The following is a 19,833-nucleotide window of genomic DNA, read 5'->3' as shown; positions in this document are numbered from 1 at the left end:
GCTGAACCTCCCTTCCCATGATCTGGAGAAGCAGCTTCACTGGGGGGGGGAACCTCCCTCCTTCTGTGGAGGTAAAAGTGCCAGATGTTTGCCTCTGCAGTGCGGGGGGTAGAGGGGATGTGCGCGTGCGTCATTCTCAAGGCCTAGAGGCCACACGACCCCTGGCTTCTGGGCTTCTCTTCAGCAGCCTGTGGGGAGAGAGCCTCTGGGTATGTGTAGGCAGGGGCCAGCCATGTTGGGGTTATGGGTAGGAGCTGGTCTGAGTGCAAATTGAGGCCAGTGTTGGGTCTGAGTTTTGTCTAGAAAGGCACTATGACCAGCGGAACTTGGTGCTGAGGTCAGGGTCTCCATGTTAGGGAACGATGCAAGGGATTTGAAATGGCCCCCTACAATCGCACTGATTCCTGTAACCTGGAGGTCCCTCTTTGCCTCGAGTCCCACTGGAGTGGCCCATTGTCCCACCTGGGAGTCCAAGTCCTGGAAAGTGGAGGAGAAAATTCCTTTCCTGCCTGCACTGGGAAGAGGGAGAGTAGGTTCGGGATACCCCTTCTGCCAGGGCACCCCGATTAATGCTGAGGAGTAAGGCAGGACCCTACACTAAGAAAACCGGGTCCTCCGCACCGTCGCTAAAACTGCCCCAAGCCCCGCTTCGCAGCATTTTGGGTCATTTTCGGTCCCCAGCAGGACAGAGGTCAGGAACAGGTGACCTGGGCTCAGCCCCAGCAATGCCCAGCTGCCCCCCACAACTCCTGAACCCCCACTTTTGAGAAAATAAATGAATAAGTAAACCCCACTATCTCCGAAGATTTGTCTTTAATGAAAAGGATTCGTTTGTCCAAGTTGTTTCCAAAGCCGAGGGGATCGCCCGGCTGGAGCGCACCATTCCCGACGCTTCTCGGACTCCTGAGTCCTGCAGCGGCTGGAGGAGGCTTAGCCCATCGGTCCGTCTGGAGGGGCTGGCGGGAAGGGTCGGTTTATTTGGGATTTAGGGGTTGGTTTAGGCTGTTTTGTTCAGGGGGGTATTGGTCGGGGCTAGGTTAAAACCGATTCAAAACGAATTAGTGAGCGTTTTCTGCCGGCATCTTCTTTCGCCCCTGACTTGCTGTGGCTCGGGCCGAGGGCAGGCTCCCCGGACCACATTCGTGTCCCGCCGCGGCGTGCCAGCTTCATTCCCGGCCGAAATTTGAAAAAGGGAAAAACGACGCTATCGACTGGAGGCCCCCGCCAGCCACGACTGGTCACCCGCAGAGGAGGAGGAGAAGGAGGAGGAGGACGACGACGACGACGACGAGGATGAGGATGGCGGCGCTGGTGGCAGGGACCGGCGTCCCTCCTTTGCGCGCCTGGCTGGGGCCGCGATCGTCGCGCTGGGGCCAGCCAGCCGCCTCCCCCGAGGGGTCTCGCCGGTGCCGAGCTTGGTCCCTGCGGCTTCTGCCCCTGTTGCGCCCGGAGCTCAGCCACAGATGTCCAGCCACAATTCTCGGTTGGCCGCAGACTCGTACAAGAATTGCGTTTGGACAATCAGTGGCGAAGCCCCCGAGTTCGGGGCCCCGGTTTCCTGCGTGCGGGGTTCCGCTTGGCTCCTTAAAAGCGCCGGACCAGGAGATCTCCGGAGCTGCGCGTCCGACTACCTCGCAGACGCTCAGCGGTCGCGGCCCATCCCCGCGGTAAGGTGGACGAACAAGCACGCGGATCCCGACCCTGCGCGGGGATCCCCATCGCCCCTGGCGTGTGTCTCCTTCGATCGCGGCCCGGGGTCCCTAGAGTAGCCCGCGTTGGGTCTCTGCGCCGCCCCGAGTCGGGGGAATCTCCTCTGTCAGGCCCGGGGAACCCCAACTCCCCTCTCCCCGCCCCCAGCCTGCGCTCCCTGGGCTCGCCGGGAATCCGGAAAGCAGGGGCCCAAGGCCGGGTCTCTGAGCCCGAGGTGCGGGCTGCTGGACTCGTGGGGTCCCCGCCCCCGCCCAGCCCCGCGCACGCACCGGCTCCGGCGCTCTCCGCTTCCCTGTGGCTGAGTCGCGGCCGGGGCGCCAGCGGTAGCGGTGGCCGGGGCGGCGGGGAGCGCTGGAATGCGCCGCCGGGTCACCTGCAGCGCCCGGGGAGCCGGGCTGGGAGCGGGCGGGCTGGCGAGGCGTAGGGCTGAACCCGAGCGGGCGCCTCTGGCGGCTCGGGGCCGGGGCGGGCTTTTAGTGGGCCGCTCCAACAATACGGGCCTGGCGCGGAGAAAGGGGCTCGGCTGCAATTGGTACTGGATTTGAATAACGCCACGGGGCCATCAATGGTCATTGTGTCGGCGGGTAATGAATCTCCGCTGTCTCTCGGGCTGGCCAGGCAGCTGCAACCTGCGCTCAGGCAGCTCTTAAAGACATAGCGTGCCCCTCCCCGGGGGCGCCCCCCTCCCCTGCACCGGCAGGACCCCTCGCCCTCCCACCCCCACCCTGCGCCCTAGACTCCCAGTGCCCTGCCTGCTCCCTAGGCCGAACCCTTTGCCCATCGCCCCCTCCCTCGTCCTGGGCCAGGCACCGGCATCTCGGTGCTGCACTCCCATGGACCTGACCCAGGCCCCCTGGCCTTGGCTGAGCTCCCCAGGAGTGCTCAGGGGACCCCAGAGGCTTTTCCAGGTCCAACCCTGGCCTCCCATATGCAGCTATACCTGAGGGCCTCCAGAGCCCTCCTTTAAGCTGCTGCCCTAGGGGCTTCTAGCTAGAGGGTGAGGGGGAACAGTCTGGAGGTCAGAGGGTCACCCCTCAAAAGGCTCTGCTCAGGGATAAGGGAGGAGGGCATGTAGTCCCAGCCCCCAGGCTGAAGATGCCATCTCCAGAGACCACACCCCCTCTAGGGATCTGGAGACTGCCCTCTCCCCAGACCAAGGACAAGGGCTTGATTCCCAGGATACCTCCTGCAGGCTCCTGGACACCTCAGCTCCGCGTGGAGGGGGCTGGGTGGGGGGTGGAGGAGTAGGAGGAGGGTGAGAGGAGCGGGGATGCTATTAATGTTTATCTTGTCTCTTCCACGGGACAGACCACTGGTTCGGGAGGGCTGGGGCTCTGTCTAGGTCTGGTGTGCCCCTACCCCCAGCCCAGCCAGGTCTGGCACAGAGAAGGTTCTGTCAGCTGGAGGAATACAAACCAGTTCCTCACCCGCACTGCTCAGCCTGTCTTTCCCAGGGAATCCCACACCCCGGGCCCGGAGAGTGTGGCCGTTCTGCCCATACATCCTGCGGTCCTCAGTCCACCCCAGGGTTCCCCAGACACTCAGAGGACCCCTGTCACCACCCTGAAATCCTCTCCTCTGCCCATCTGGCCACAGGATTGCGATCATCAGTTTGTCTATTCTCACCAGACAAGAAGTGGATCCTACTACTCTTGCCTCTGGAGCCTGGCACAGGGCCGCCCCCCCCCACCCCGCCCATCACTGAGTGTCCCTTATTATCCGCCGCTGGCTTAAACGTGAATCACGTACGCCTCTTGGAGTTTCTTACAAGAAGTTGAAAAAAATATTGCTTCTGGGGAGCAGTACTTCAATTTAGGGTTTCATGGAGAGAGAACCCTGCTAACCAGGTCCCAACTCTTGGGAATGAGCCATCTAATAATAATAATAATAATAGCCACAACAAATACTTAAAGTGCCAAGAACTAAGCACTTTGAAGGCAGTGGCCTGTGGACTGTTCACAACAATCCTGAGAAGTGGATACTATTAGCAGCCCCACTTTACAGATGAAGAAACTGAGACCAGAGGCAGTGAAGTTCGTAGCCGCTAGCTGGCAGGCGGCCGAGCCAGAGCTGGAACTCTCTGGCCGCTGGTTTCCAGCCTTCGCTCAGCGGGGCAGAGATACTGACAGGATTTGTAGAAACGCACACGCAAAGTGGTAAGACCCAGAAGACACCCGAGTCTTAGAAATCCAGCCCCAGACCCAGTCCAGTCCAGGAACACAACCTTGACGGAGCTGGCCAGAGTGGTCTCTGCACGCTGTGCGGAGCTCCCGGGGCCGCCTCCTCAGAAAGCCACATTCTACAATCTAATCTACATTTTCCACCTCCAGGGTATGTCAGAGCTATTTAAAGCCGTCAGTCCTGGGCAGAGAAGGGTCAGTTGGCCTCATCCTCATCCTCAGGGAAACTGAGGAGTCAAGAAGGGTCTTATCACACGAGTCATTGGAAAGATATTTCTGGAATGCCTACTGTGTGCTGGTCGGGGATTCAGCCATGGGCAGTGGCCCCGCTAAAGCTGCGGGGGGTGGGGGTGGGGGCGGACCCCAGTCCCCCTGGAGTGGGGAGTCAGGTGAAGGCTGCCGGCCGCTGAGGCGGGCACTGTTCCAGGCAGAGGGCATGGCACGCCCCAAAGCTGACAAGCAAGAAAGAACTGGGAGAGTGGGAAGGGAAGCCATTCAGCGTGGCTGGAGCGCAGAGAGGAAGAGGAAGTGCCAGATAAAGCTGGGTTGACCCTGCCCGGCCCTGTCAGACACTGGGAGGATTTGTGATTTTATCCTAAACACAGTGGGGATCCTGGAGGGTCTGACAAGTTCAGATTTACATTTTTAAAGGTTTGCTGAGGCTGTTGTGTCGAGAATGGGGGTGGGGTGGGGGACGGGGCATGCTGGATGACAGGAGACCCATTGAGCTCCTACTGCTGTTTTGCAGGTGACAGCTGGTGGTGGCCTGGGATTAGAAGATGGCAGAGCAGGGTCCCAAACTGTGTTCTTGACAGGCAGGTGACCTCAGGAAGGTCACCTGGCAATGAATAATATTTAGTGGCTATCTGAGGTGTACTCAGTGCTGGAGGCTGGGGGGAGGGCGAAGAGGAAGATGAACCGTCTGCTGTTGCCTCTCCAGAAGCATCCATCCAGGGGACAAGGGGACAGGCACACAGCCAGCCAGCCCCCGTGAAAGGAGCAGGAAAAACTCTCTAACTGAAATATTAGCGGAGTTATTAGAGATTATAAAAGACCAAACAGTTCGTTCCAACAGGACCTGAGGACCCTTCTGGAAGAGGCAGCATTACCTTGGGCAAGTGAATACCAATAGACTGAACTGAACTCGAGTTATTACCTCTGTGAAATGGAGCCATTAGGCCTGTCCTGCCTCCTTAGAGACGGTATTGGTGTTGGGAGGGTCCAAACACAGACCTTGCATTTGCTTGCAGTTAAGATTTTATCACTGCCTTCTAATACACACACACCCACGTGCACGCACGCGCGCGCACACACACACACACACACACACACACAGATACTAGTTCAGGCTCCTGCATGCATTCAGCTGTTGTAACTTCTGCTCTACCTTCTGCCTTTTTTTTTTTTAAGATTTTATTTATTTATGACAGAGAGAGATCACAAGTAGGCAGAGAGGCAGGCAGAGAGAGTGAGAGGGAAGCAGGCTCCCTGCCGAGCAGAGAGCCTGATGCTGGCCTCGATCCCAGGACCCTGAGATCATGACCTGAGCCGAAGGCAGCGGCTTAAACCACTGAGCCACCCAGGCGCCCTACCTTCTGCCTTATTAAGATCAACACAGGGGCGCCTGGGTGGCTCAGTCTGTTGGGCGTCTGCCTTCGGCCTAAGTCATGATCCCAGAGTCTCTGGGATCGAGCCCCGTGTCTGGCTCCCTACTTGGCAGGGAGTCTGCTTCTCCCTCTCCCTCTCTGTGCTCACTTGCTCTGTCTCTCAAATAAATAAATAAAATCTAAAAAAAAAAAAAAAGACCAGCACTTCAGGAAGGAGGTAACGAAGTTGTCCACACCGCCCGTTAAGCCTGCTCTATGCCCCCAGAACTGTCATTGTACCAAACACTGTGCCCAGGACAGAGGATATGCTCAGTAAACACCTGTTAAAGGAATGACTAGACTGGGCGGGTGCCTTACTGGAGTAATAATTAGATGAATAGGTGGATGGACAGATGGATGAAAAAAATAGGTGTTGGGACACGCTTGGATGAAAGACGACTAGAGCGCCTGGAAGCGTGAATATAGCCAATCAGCTGAGGTTCGAGATACAGAGCAGCACACGTTGCTGGGGGTGGGCACAGTGAAGGAGGCGGGAAGAGACTTCCCGAGGCAGCCTGGCCTCTGTGCTTCAGAAATAGGCCCATGACGTGGAGCAGGGCAGACAAGTGCCCAGGGACCCAGCTGGGGGCGTGGGAGTCAGGTCGTAGCTCCGGGCACAATATTTCCGACCCTGGAGTCCTGTCCCCAAATGCTGCTATCGATCCCTGTTTCAGGATGGCCTGCGAGGGACTAAAGAGCCCTGTCCCGCATCATCATGCCTCCCCAGGCCAGGCCCTGCCGGTGCTGAGAGTTCTCTAAGAGCAGAAGAGCGGCTGGGCTCCTTACATGCTGGTGACCTTCGGAAATGAATTGCCAACCTCACATGTCCCCATTCACAGAAGATAACGGAGCCAGGCCAAGGTCCCCACCCAGAGGGGACCCTAAGAACCCCTGTGCCCTGCATAGCATGTTCTAGTTTATAAAAGATAATGTTCCTGGCTGGCCCAGTGTGTAGAGCATGTGACTCTTGATCACGGGGTCGTGAGTTCAAACCCCATGCTGGGTGTAGAGATTTCTTAAAAAAAGCTCCTCTCCAGGAGATGGTGACAGGACAAGGAAGCTTTCCCAACGAAAGCGACCTCCACCCACCTGTGCTTCATCCGATCACCTGTGCTCTCGTCTTCATCACACATATCGCTTTGTAAGCCTCTCCTCACCCGCTGTCTTATTTGTCCACTAGCCTGTGTGCTTTTTGCGGGCAGGGACCACGTCCTGTTCATTGCTCTGTCCCTGGCACCTAGAGCAATGCCTGAGTCTTAGAAAGGGCTAAACTTTATTAAATGCCCCAGTAAAGGGATAACTAGATGCATGGATCATTGTAAGCCAGCCAACAACCGCTATACGTCAGCACGGTGCTAGGCTGAACACTTTTTAGGATCCCTACGGCTTTGTGAGAAATACCCATTTTACAGATCAGAAACCTGAGGCCTGGAGAGAGGAAGCCACCCCCCCCCCCCCCCCGCAGTCAGATACAGAGCTACTGAGCGGCAGAGCTCAGTTTTAGACCCGAGTCTGTCTAACAGCAAAGCCCACGTTGTTCACCCTGATACCTGGTACTCAGTCGCCCTGGCACCCAGTGAGCTTGGGGCCATTGGAAGTGGACTGGGACATATTGTCTGATTCCATTTATAGAAATATCCGGAACAGGCAAATCTATAGAGACAGAAAGCAGATTAGTGGTTGCCTAGGATGGGAGGCAGGGTTAGTTGGGGGGGGGAAGGGGGAAGGAAGGCTAACGGGCACAGGGATTCTTCCGGAGATGACGTGGATATCATAAATTGATTGAGCTGATGGTTGCACAACTCTGTGAACATACAAGAAACCATTAAATTGTACATTTTGAACTTTTTTTTTAGTAGTTTATTTATTTATTTGACAGACAGAGATCACTAGTAAGCAGAGAGGCAGGCAGAGAGAGACGAGGAAGCAGGCTCCCCGCTGAGCAGAGAGCCTGGTGTGGGGCTCGATCCCAGGACTCTGGGATCATGACCTGAGCCGAAGGCGGAGGCTTTAACCCACTGAGCCACCCAGGCGCCCCTAAATGGTACATTTTATTTGGGCGATCGCATGGTGTATGAATTATACCTCAGGAAAGTTGCTGTTAGAGTGGGGTAGGGGCGCCTGGGTGGCTCCGTCAGTGGAGCTTCCGACTCTTGGTTTGCGCTCAGGTCAAGTTCTCATCAATCCTGAGATCGAGCCCCACGTGAGGCTCCCGCGCTCAACGGGGAATCTGCTTGAGATTCTCTCTCTCCCTCCCTCTGTTCCTCCCCCACTTACACTTGGGCGCTCTCTCTCTCTCTCTTTCTAAAATAAATAAAGACTTGAGTAGAGGGGCGCCTGGGTGGCTCAGCGGGTTAAAGCCTCTGCCTTCGGCTCAGGTCATGATCCCAGGATCCTGGGATCGAGCCCCGCGTCGGGCTCTCTGCTTGGCTGGGAGCCTGCTTCCTCCTCTCTCTCTCTCTGCCTGCCTCTCTGCCTGCTTGTGATCTGTCTGTCAAATAAATCTTAAAAAAAAAAAAAAAAAAAAAAAAGACTTGAGTAGAGGGGAGGGAGGTGGGGGATGGGCAGAACAGGTGAAGGGGTGTGGGAGGTATGAGCTTCCAGTTACGTTAGAATGAGTAAGTTGTGGGAATGGAAGGCACAGCCTTGGGGACACGGTCTGTGATACTGTAATAGCGTTGCAGGGTGACAGATGGTGGCTGCCCTCGCGGTGGACACAGCCTAACTATAAGACGTGGAATCACCCTGTTGTACACCTGAAACTAATGTCACAACTAAAAAAACGTTTTTTATAAAAAAGAGTTGCGGGGGAAGGGCTCCTGACTGGTTCGGTGGTCCCTAGACCATGCAACTCTTGATCTTGGTGTCGTGAGTTCAAGCCCCACGTCGGGCATAGAGCTGACTTTAAAAAAAGAAATAAAAAAGGAGTTGGGGCTGAAGTGTCTTACTGTCATTTACCGGCTTGCTTGGCAAGTCACTTCCTGTCTCTCTGAGCATCAGTTTCCTCACCAGTAAAACGGGAAAAATAAATGTCTCTTGGGATCTTGGGATCAATGCGAGCATTAAATGAGATAATAGCACATGTCATTATTCCCATTTTGTCGAGGAGGAAACTTAGACCCAGAGGTGGGAAGTGACTAAGCCTGAAAATGGAGCTGGTGGGTGACAGGTGAGGGACTCACGGGGGAGGGGGACTTGGGGAGGGGCTGAGGCTGGGGCTGGTTCTTTCAACATTACACAGACTGGATCCCTGTGTGTGGACCCGCCCTTCCCACCATTCCCTTCCATTCTCACCTTCTCTGAGAAGAAGAAGGCTCTGAGTCTCCCCCTCTGTCCAAGCCCAGAGCACACCAAGGTAGTGAGGTTCCCCCCAGAATACAGGACGCCCTCTCCCCAGCCCCCACCCTGCTCCCCTCCTGGGGCCATGATACTGTCTTGCTTTTGCTTGTAATAAAGAAAATATCTCAGCTACCCTTCCACAGTTGCTTGGCAACCCCAAAGGGGGGTTGGGGGGAGCCAAGGGGAGGAGGGAAGGGGGAGGACTCTGGAGCCAATCTGGAGACAAAGAGTAGGATTTCGGTGACATGGAGCCAGTTCTTAGTGCTAACCTGGCCTGGCCAGGGAGGCGGGTGGGGAGGGGGCTTCCTCCCACCCCAGCGGCTCACACCAATAAATATGCATTAGGGAAGTGGGCAGAGTTTTTCCCACAGACCTGAAAGGCCACAGCTGACCTTTCTACCCCCTTTATGTACCAACGTGACAGTCAGAGAGAGCAAAGAGCAGGACCCCTGAGATGCCTCCCCCGTGGCCTTCTGACTTGGGGAAACTTTTCACCCTCCTCCTTCCCCTGGCCTCAGACCAGGTCAAAGCCTCACCCAGGCCCCTGGCCCAAGGATTTCAGGTGGGAGTCAGGAGCGCCCAGCCTCAGGGGCGGCCTCAGACCCTTTCCGTGCCTTGGGGCAGAGAGCCAGGCTTGAGGCCCTGCGAAGGCGCTTCCTGCCTCCTGGGTCAGTCTCTGCCTGTGGCTCCCCACACTGTGCTCCTCCCCACCCCACCTCTCCTGGGGCCTCCTCCCTGAGGAGCCCCTTTTTCTGGTTCCCTGCCAGTCCCTTCTGTGGCCTCTGTTCCCTTCTCTTTCCCAGCATCCCTTCATGCCTCTTTTCCCACCAGCCCCTTCTCTCTTTCCCTCTTCTCCTTTGGGGTGGGCCCTTTCTTCCCCAGGCTCCCTACGTCTGCAATGCCCCCTTCAAAAACTAGGAAGTCCTGGGAGATGCCATTTCCCTGAAGTGAAGATGGCATTTGGTGGGGGGGGGGGGCATTTTGCAAAGGAGGGAGTGTGGGGGTGGCGATCTCTCCCTGGTGCCCTGGCTTGCTGGCCGCTGGCCGGGGGTGGAGAAAGTCTGCTCTGAATGGAGTCAGTGTAGAGAGAGGAAAAGCAAACACCTCAGCCTGGGCCATGCTGGCCCCGTTTCGGGGTGGGGTGGGGGCCATGATGGGGTAGGGGCCTGGGCTCATCTCAGTCTCTCCCGGATCAGCCCTCTCCTGGCTCCTGAGGGCCTTGGCTTCCTGGACCCCTGGCCCACAGCATCTACAAAGGAAGTGCGTTTGGGGGCTGCAGACAAGCCCTCTAGGAGACAGGAGCCGCCTTCCCCCAATCTTTCCCTGCCCCACTGCCCCACCCCCAGCCAGTGCCCTTCCTGCCAGGCAGATGCCAGGAAAATCTGTGCCTGGGAAGGACGGTCTGGCACCTGAGGGCCTGCTTGACCAGCCCTTCCAGCAGCGGGAACTGGGGGGTAAGTCTTGTGCCAGAGAGGGCCCCAGCAGTGCTATCTGTGTCCCAGGCCGAGGGGACCCCAAGATGCTCTGCCCAGGTGAGTTCTCCTCTGGCCCCACAGCCAGACAGGGAGGGGGAGGCTGGGACCACCCCACAACCCCCAAGAATCTATGACATTTTCTGCTGGGCTGTCTCACCCTCCGTCCGCGAGGCTTGCGTCGCTGGGACTTGGGCGAGGGGAGCTGCAGGGAAGGGTGGCTGGAGAAGCTGGAGGTGAGGTCTGAGGTTGAGGGGAGGCAGCAGGGGCCGGAGTCTGGGACACAAGACTCCTGGGCTCCAAGCCAGTTTTCTGATTAGACTTGTGGAACCGGAGAGGCCCTGTGATGGTCTCCCTTGAACACTTTGGATTCTAAAAGACTCTTGGAATGAGCTCAGAGAGGGGCAGCAACGCATCCTGGGTGACACAGCAAAAGTTGGCAGAGCTGAGCCTCGGACCCACCACGCCCCCCTGCCAGGCCGAGGGCAGTTCTGTTGGCTCCGTGGACACCACGCTTGGCCACCTCTCCTTCACGTTCCACATACAGTTTGGGCCCTCTGCATTTAAGGGGGAAGATGGGCAGACTCGGAACAGGACCTCCCCAGGGCCCCCTTCCCTTTCTGTGCTCCCCCAGGGTGGGGCACCTTGCCCAGGGCTGGGCAACCCCTGCCATAATCTTCTCTGACTGCCCCCTGGGAAGCCAGGGTTGGCCTCTGCCTGACAGGTGCCAGAGAACAGGGCCCCCTTTGCTCTGGGTGTCCGACCATCAGACCCTCCTCCTGTAATCAAAACACAGCCGTTTCCTGGGAAGGAGGGCCAGCAGCGGACTACAGGCTACCAAGACCTACCAGTGCCCGCCTTGAGGCGTCCTGGCCGTTGGACTTGGCTACGCGGATCTTGCTGAATAGAAACGGGCATCCCTCGCTGCCTCAGGTGCCCTTCGAAGACCTGTGTAGCTCGCTGAATAGTCAGCACGCTCCTACAGGGTGAGTCCAGCTTTACAGGTGGGGAAACTGAGGCACGGAGTGTTGCAGGAACTTGACCACCATGGACCTCCTACCAGGAAAAATCAGAGCTGGGATTGGAACCCATAGCCTGGCTCCACAGCCAGGAACCCGTAGATGTTCTGGCCTGCTTCTAATTCCTAGGAGGTCTCCGCTAGAGGTCATTTCGACCAATCCCCATGCATCTGGGTGTCTGCCCAGGCCAACCTCTGTTCACAGACAAGAATCAATCTCGTTTTTTTTAAAAGCACCTGCTCCAAGGGTGGAATTCCCCCTGGGCTTAATCAGACATTTATTTATTCATAGCCTTCTGGCCCGGAGGAGAGGCCCTCCCACCCAGAACTCCCCACAGTCCCGCTGCCTCGTTGTCTCTCTCCTCGCTGCAGTGTAATCAGAAGTGAGCCAGCCCTGTCTCGTGCCTCAGCCCCACAGACTCCAAGCTGTGTGGCCCTGGACAAGTGACTCAACTTCTCTGAGCCTCAGTTACCAGCTAGCTGTCCGCTAGTGTTCACGATGCCCCTGCTTTGTGACGTTGCTGAGAAGGAAACGATCCAAGGGGAGGACAAGACTGTCTTTTCAGGGATCGTTTCTATAGTTTGTTACTGGAGAAGTTTCTCTGGACATCTAAAGCCTCAGAAACCACGAGGAAGATGCAGGGTTCCCTCCCGAGTGGGAAGCCAGCTCTGCAATGGCCCTTTGTCATCCATAATTGTCCTCCTCTTCCCTTGGGAGAGCGAGCGGGAGAGGATGGCACGGAGTGGTCTTTGTCATTTAAAAAAAAAAAAAAAGGGGGATGAAGGCCAGAAGGGGGTCAGTGGTCATAGTGCCTGGCATCTGCGAAGTGCCCAGAACTAAAAGGGTCAATACTTCTCCCTATCACCATGTTGCCATCATCATCGTTAACGTCATGGAAATCCCTCTCCTTGCAAGATCAGAACCTCATGCTTTGGGCCTTCTAGTGTATAGCCTCCTTATTACAGATAGGGAAACTGAGGCCCAGAGTGGGGAAGCCCCGGCCCAGGGTCACGTGTCAAATTGGTTGGCAGAGCAGGAAGCAGCACTCAGCCCCCGCCCCGCTGCCCCCGAGTCCCCCGGGAGATCTCCATCCCTTCTCCTTGGCTCCCTCCCCGCTCAGGTCCTCCTCCGGGGAGCTCAGGGTCGGGGCGGGGCGGGGCGGGGGTGGGGGAGAGCCTCTGGCACCCAGTCCCGCCCAGGCAGAGCCGGGGAGAGAAGAGGTGGCGGTGCCTGGAGGTGTAGGCGCGGAAGGCCCGCGCGTTCTCAGCCCCGGCTCTTTGTCTGTGGCTTTGTGATGGTAAGTGCCGCTCCTAAATCAGTTCTGTGACACCGTTATTGTTGCCCAGCGCGCAAAAAGTCTAAACTTTTCCCCTGAGGTCAAGAATGTGGCCGGTCCCCAAGCCGCCAGGAGCAGGGGCCTGGGTGGCTGGGGGTGGGGCTGGGGCCTCACCCCAAGCCCGGGCGAGATGTGGAGGGGAGGGGGTCAGCGGGAACAAAACGCTTTGAAATGCCTCCTCTCCATCACTGCCAACATTGTCCGCTGCCCGCGGGGGGCCTGGCACCGCCTCGCCGGGGCTCCGGCCCCCAGCCCTGGCCAGGCCCGGCCCCGGCATCTGAAAATGGACAGAAGGTTATTGTCCCTCTTCGCAGTCCTTTGTCTGCCCCAGTTCCAGATGTCTAGGCTGGGACCAGGGAGCTGACCCATGGTGGGCAGGGGGGAGAGGACAAAGGGGGAGAGCACGGGTCACTGCATCCTGAGGGGTCGTTCCCAGACCCTGAGATCCCACCCAGCCGAGGCCCAGTCACCTTCTGGGCTGTCTCAGCCCTGGGATTGTCCCTGTTCCCTTGTTCCTCTTCCCCCTCCCAGCAGACCAGGTTCTTGGCTCAGGAGGGAGGGCCACAGGGGTCCAGGAGTTAAGAGCAGAGCGGGCTGCCTTGGGATCCCCGCCGCTCTACCCCAGTCATTGCGATCCTGGTCTTGCAGCCTGCTGTGCGCGTGGAGGTTCCACCGACCAGGGTTCATTGATTCACAAGTGGCGACAGAACCCTCCTGCGTGCCAGCTCCGCCCTGGGTGTGGGGGGACACGGGGCCGGGTGGGCCGCTCAGACCCTTCCAGATTGCGGTTAGTAGTCCTAACAGAAAAGGGGTGGTATCCGCTCCCCTCCTTGCCGGGTCCTGGGCCAACCACCTCACCTGTATTATCTTACCCTTTTCACAACAAAGTCAAGGACACAATATTTTCCAGCTTTGGACGCTGAGACTGGGATGTCAAGTCACTTGCCCGAAGCCGGGCTGCTGGAAACAGCAAAGCCGGGATTCTAGCCCAGGCTGACCCGCGGCCACGGACAGGAATGATCTGCTAATAAGCACTTGGAAGGTACTGAGCACAAAGCCTGGCCTGGCTCCAGGAGCTGGTGCTGTGAACTCCACCACTCAGTTACCCCATTTCCCAGATGGGCCTCCTGATGGACGCCCAGACCCGCGAAAAGGAAGTGGGCGAGGGGGGCAAGGAGCTCGGGGTGGGCGGAGGACTGAACTAGCACCACCACCAAGGGCTCCGGCTTGGGGAACCGCCAGGGCAGCCCAGTTTATAACCCCAGCTCTGGGCGGGCTTGGGCAAGCCACTTAGACTCGTCCCATCTCCCCTTCCTCATCAGTAAGATGAAAATCTTCCCTGCTTCACGGAACGTTGTGCAAATTAAATCAGTGAATACGGTTAAAGCACTTAGCGCAGTGCCTGGCGCGCAGTAGGCAGTTTGTGATGGCTTCTATTATTGTTATTACTGTTACTATTTTATTGTTCTGAACGGGGCTCCCATTTATCCCCTTGAAACTTCCTCTCACCTGGGGTCACCTGAGGACAAGGCTCTGCGGAAGGGAGGGGGTGTCAGGTGAGCAGCTTTGAGGGGGAGCGGGGAGAGCGAGGCTGGGTCTTCTTGGGGTCTCTGGAAGTCTGTCCCCAAACTGCTCCCTGGGGGCGGGGGCAGTGGAGAAAGGAGCTGGGCCCAGAGGAGTTAACAGCTTGCAGGCCCCGGGCCCAGCCGCCCTGCCACGCCGCAGCTACAGCCCGGGCAAGGATCTGAGCCGAGAAGCCAGGCCCGCTCCCTGATGGGCAAAACAGCTGGCTGCCTGGGGAAAACAGCTGGCCTTGCCCCAGCTATCTGAGGACGGAGGCAGAACCTCAGAGGCGGATAGCTCCTCATCTGGGGTCCTGGGAGACAAGGACATGGGCAAGAGGGAGAAAGAGGGTGGTCCGCTGCGGTGGGTGTAGACGTTGGGTGGAATCCCTGCAGATGAGGGGGTGTGGGCAGATCCCTGGAGCAGAGGCCAACGTATGTGAGGTCTTAGCGGGATGTGCAGAGTGACTCCAGCTGGGCGAGGGGTTTCAGTCTCCCCTTAAAGAGGAGAGATGAGGGGCAGGGGAGCCGAGGGGAGGTCAAGCCAAGCACTCGGCCGGCCCTGGGTCCTCATGGAACCTGAGCTAGGAGGGAACCCAGGCGGGTCTCCTGGACTCCTACTAACCGCCGAGCTGCACCCAGGACCAGGAGCAAGGCATGGGCTCCTCCTCTGGGCAGGATGCTGGTCTGCCTTGACCACAAAGCAGGACAGGGGCCCAGAGAGCCCCCAACCCAGGAGACGTGAAGCTGGCAGCTGGTAAGAGCTCCGTCCATGCATTCTCTTCACCGTGGGCCCCTGTTCCTTGCTTGCTTGGCTGCCAGACTGTGAGGAACTCCCCAGATACCTTCTGGCTGCCCCCGCGCACGGGCAGAGAAGCAGCACCCCCCCACACGAGGTGGGGCAGGACAGGCCGGGGGTAAAGGGGTATAGCCGGAGTCCCGCCTGCCTGGGCTCCTGGCCCCCAAGCCCCACAGGCCAGACACCCCTAATTTCTTTCTGACCCAGGGGGCTCCTCTAGCCCAACTCCAGGAAGAGGGGATCGGCCCCTACCTTGGGAGCGCCCCCTCCCAGATGAAAGCCTCCCCACAAAGCCTTTGCCAGTGGGCAGGCCTTGGAGCAGAGGCTCCCAGCGCGGGTAGAAGGTGCAGGGGAGGGGGACAATTCTTTCAGGGTCTCTAGTGCTCAAAGCCAGACAAAAGCCTGAAGCGCTGGCGCCACCCCCTGGCTCTGGCCAGAACCACAAGGGCGGAAGGATGGCCCCGAAGATGCGGTTTTGGGTGGGCTGGGGGTGACCCAGAGCCTAGGAAGATGATGGCTCAGGGGTGGTCCGGACCTGTTCAGCCAGATGGGCCCAAACCATCATTTTTTTCCAGGCATATAATCCACGTGACCTGGAAAATGAGGCCAGAGTCCCCAGAGAACAGCAGCTTCAAACTTCAACCTGCATCACAATCACCCAGAAGCCTTGTTGGTTTAACCTCCGCTCCCACGCCTAGGAATTCGCATTTCTAACCATTTCCAGGTGAGGTCGATGCTGGCTGGGTCCGGGACCGTGCTCCGACAACCCCGCTTCTGCATTTCTGTGAATTTGGCCCAATATTACCTCTGTGGAGTATTGCCTATTCTTTTATTTTGAGGCAAAAAATGAGTGAAAATGGCCGCACACGTGCATGATCAGTCCACCTCAGTCAGTGACCCACCATGCTTCTTTTTTTTTTCTCATATATATATAAAGACTTTATATTTATTTGTCAGAGAACAAGAGAGCACAAGCAGGGGGAGCTTCAGGCAGAGGGAGAAGCAGGGAGCCTGATGCAGGGCTCGATTCCAGGACCCCGGGATCATGACCCAAGCAGAATGCAGACGCTTACCCGACTGAGCCCCCCAGGCACCCCTCTACCATTTTTCTAGTGAGAGCCCACCCTATGTCCGGCTGGCCCTGCTCTAAGGCTGGGCATAAAATGGTAAATCAGGGTCCCTGCCTCAGAATTCACAGCTTGGTAGATCTGGCATGTGATCCCCTCCTCTCCTGGGGGTCCAGAAGGTGGCTCAGAATAAGGTCCAGAGACACCCCAAGTCACGTTCCACCAGCTTCTTTTCTGGTCTTCTGGATTCAGTAACTAGTCTACCAGCAGTCCAGCTGCAAACCCCATCACCCTGATTTCTTGCTCCGTTTCCCCCACACAGTCCCACGAGGCGGGGCCTCTGTCCACCATCATCTCTCCCTGAATGTGGATTTCCTGCCTCCATCCTTGACTTCATGGTCCACCCTCTGTGTGGCAGCCAGAGTAATCTTTTTTTTTTTTTTTTGTAAGACTTTATTTATTTGACATACAGAGAGAGAGAGAATAGCAGGGAGAGGGAGAAGCAGGCTCCCTGCTGAGTAGGGAGCCCATGGGGCTCCATCCCAGGATCCTGGGATCGTGACCTGAGCCAAAGGCAGGTGCTTAACCGAGTGAGCCACTCAGGCACCCCCAGAGCAATCTTTTAAAGACAAATCCCATCACTTCTCTGCTAACCGCCCACCCGCAGTGTCTTCCTATTGCACTTAAAAAAAAAAAAAAAAATCCGGGGCGCCTGGGTTAAAGCCTGGACGCTCAGTGGGTTAAAGCCTCTGCCTTCAGCTTGGGTCATGATCCCAGGGTCCTAGGATCGAGCCCTGAATCAGGCTTTCTGCTCAGTGGGGAGCCTGCTTCCTCCTCTCTGCCTGCCTCTCTGCCTACTTGTGATCTGTCAAATTAAAAAAAAAAAAAAAAAATCCACACTCCTTCTGCAGTTTCAAGGCCCTAGGGGATCCTCACCTCTTCCCACTCTCCGCTTACTCATGGGGTTCCAACCACCGGCCTCCTTGCTTGTTCCCCTCGCAGGACCTCGGCCAGACCTGTTCCATCCCTGTGGAACACTCTTCCCCCAGAACTGCCCTCGGCTGGCTCTCCTTGCTCCCTGAAATAGCTCCACTGACTTTTCTACTCAACGTTGCCTCCCACCCTGAGCTGCTCCCTGTTCCTAACTGGGTCGATGTTGCTCGCAGTACTTAACGCTTCTTGGAAACTCTCTCTTAACTGAACAGTTTGCTTGCTTGCTTCCTGTCTGTCCCCTCACCTGAATGTGAGCCCCCTAGAGGCAGAGGTCGTCCTCCTTGTGCACCTTCTACCTGCACAAGGTAGTGAGTACATACATACTCTAGTGAGTACGTGCTCAGTAAATTCTTGCGGAATGAATGGGATAATATAGGATATATAACATCAGGGTATGGACCCTGACATGGCATGCAAAAGGCTTTCCAGAAGAACCAAGTTTAGGCTGATACTAGAGGGCCTGTAGGAGTTAGCCAGAAAGACCAGTTCAGGCAGACGGAAGCAAAAAAAAAGGGGGGAGGGCACCTGGGTGGCTCAGTGGGTTAAGCCTCTGCCTTTAGCTCAGGTCGTGATCTCAGGGTCCTGAGATCGAGCCCCGCATCGGGCTCTCTGCTCAGCAGGGAGCCTGTTTCCCCCTCCCTCTCTGCCTGCCTCTCTGCCTACTTGTGATCTCTGTCTGTCAAATAAGAAAATCTTTAAAAAAAAAAAAAAAAGGATGTGGGATGGTCCTAAAGCATGGAATGTTCAGGAAACTGTACCTTGTCCAGACTGGCTTGAGGCAGGAGATTAGAGGGGAAGGGAGGGGTAAGGGAGGGAAGAGGGGTTGGAGAAGGCCCAAGTGGGGCCTCCGTGCTCCCAGTGGGCAGTCCCCATAGGGTGCTAACCACAGGCATTTAGAAAGGGTGGCTGCAGGCAGAACGGTTTCCAGGGAGAATGCTTGTGGGGCAGGTCCCTGGGAGACCCTGTAGGCCCAGTGAGTGGTGCTGGTGCCCTGAGCCAGGCAGGAAGGAAAGAGTTGACCACGTGCAGGAGATACTGAGAAGGAGGGGGAGGTGATGGAATGGGCTGAGAGAGGGGCATGTCTGTCATCGGGGACACCCGGCTCTCCAGCTTGAGGGACAGGGAGGCCGAGGTGCCGTTCTCTAGACTGAGGAGGCCACGGGGGGAACATGTTTGGGGGGGGAGTTGGGGTTCTGTTTTGAACAGGTGGAATCTTGGGGCTCCTGGCTGGCTCAGCCAGTAGAGAGTGTGACTCTTGATCTCAGGGTTGTGAGGCTGAGCCCTGCACCGAGTGTAGAGTTTACTTAAAAACCGAAAACAAAAAACAAAAACGAAGTGGAGACACATGTTGTTTTTCCAGAAAGACAGAGTGGCCCATGCGGTCAGCTGCGGGAACGAGCCCTCTTGGATGAGGAGATGAGGAGGCAGTGTCCGTTGAGGGGAGTGACTAGGAGGACCCTGATCTTGGCAGAGCAGTTCGACCAGAGCAGCCACGACGGGAGATGAGGAAGGGAGACCTGGAGCAAAGCACAGATCCCCGTGCCAGAGGTTCGGAGGGAGAGAGAGAGAGAAGGCTGTGGCTGGGGGCCAGCAGGCAGCTTGGCGTTTTCCTCTTTTAAGCCTGGGAGAGATTTAAGTCCTTTGGAATGTCACAAGAAGCACCCAGAAGAGAGGGAGGCTGACGATCCTAGAAGGGCAAGGGGATGGCATTTGGAGCTTCAGGACCTTTCCATGATGAGGAGGGTGAGGAGGGGGTGTGTCTTGCCTTGTACCAGGCAGTGAGAGCTGAGGCAGGCTTGGGGGCAGGGGATGGAGATTTGGAGGCTGGGAATGAGAGCTCTCAGGTGAGGGCTTCTCTTTTCTCCGTAAAGTGGCAGAGATCCTTGCTGGAGTGCGGGCTTCAGGAGCTATGAGGTCCCGCAGAGGAGGCGGGGCAGGAGCACATGGAAACTGGCCCGTTGGGCCGGGCGAGAGTCCAGCTGAGAGTGGAAATCCTGGGTCTATAGTAGCCACACTGTGCCAAAAAGCAAGGTGGTTACAGGGTTTTCCCAGGCAGGGATGATGGGGGAACCCAAAGGCAAGGGAGTCAGTGACAGGATGGATCACTGGATGGACTGCAGAAGGAAGAAGGGGACAGTGGGAGGCATCAGTGCACTCAGAGGAGAAGGAGGAGAAAGAGGACTTGAGGCCAAAGAAGAATTTGGAAGCCCCTGTAACCAATAGGGTGGTTCGAGGCTCTGGGATGACTCCAGGACAGGTCAGGTGGGGCAAACACGGCTTGGCTTTAGAAATGAAATCCCCATTCTGGGGCTGGGTGTGCCTTCTGACCAGAGGCCACCATGCAAGGGAGGGGACTCTTCCATGAGGCCTCAGACCTTTCATTGCAGGGCCACTGGGTACGGAAGCTTTGACTGGGACCCGCTGTAAGTTTGGGAGATGCGTTGAAGACCAGGACTCCCGGGTTCGATGCCCCTACAAGGCTGCCCGGTAACCAGGCAAGTTCATCCCTTGCTGGTTCCCCACCCTTCCCCTGCCCGCAAAGATAGGGTGCACAGGTTTAGCCTTCTTCCCTGACCCTGGGAAGAGCCTGAACAGAGACGCAAAGATGATATAGAAAAGTAGCCCCCACCCCCCCACCCCCCCACCCCCCCCACCCCCCCACCCCCGCCTGAACCCCTCCAACCCCGCCTGAACCCCTCCACCCGGCCCA

General features: G+C 57.2%; 1 long non-coding RNA gene and 1 pseudogene across 1 annotated transcript; both read left to right on the top strand.

The window, feature by feature from the left end:
- Window positions 1–11,915: 11,915 nt before the first annotated feature.
- Window positions 11,916–12,113, top strand: LOC123953718 (annotated as a pseudogene).
- A 2,202-nt stretch (window positions 12,114–14,315) lies between these two features.
- On the top strand, window positions 14,316–19,615 carry LOC123953477. The gene is made up of 4 exons (XR_006820877.1): window positions 14,316–15,021; window positions 15,639–15,787; window positions 18,484–18,671; window positions 19,511–19,615. It is a non-coding gene; the product is annotated as an uncharacterized LOC123953477 (long non-coding RNA).
- Window positions 19,616–19,833: the final 218 nt, after the last annotated feature.

This window comes from Meles meles, chromosome 11 (genome assembly GCF_922984935.1).
Source record: "Meles meles chromosome 11, mMelMel3.1 paternal haplotype, whole genome shotgun sequence".
Lineage (NCBI taxonomy): Eukaryota > Metazoa > Chordata > Mammalia > Carnivora > Mustelidae > Meles > Meles meles.
Note: the sequence above shows the minus strand (reverse complement) of the source record. Positions and strands in the feature narration are given on the sequence as shown.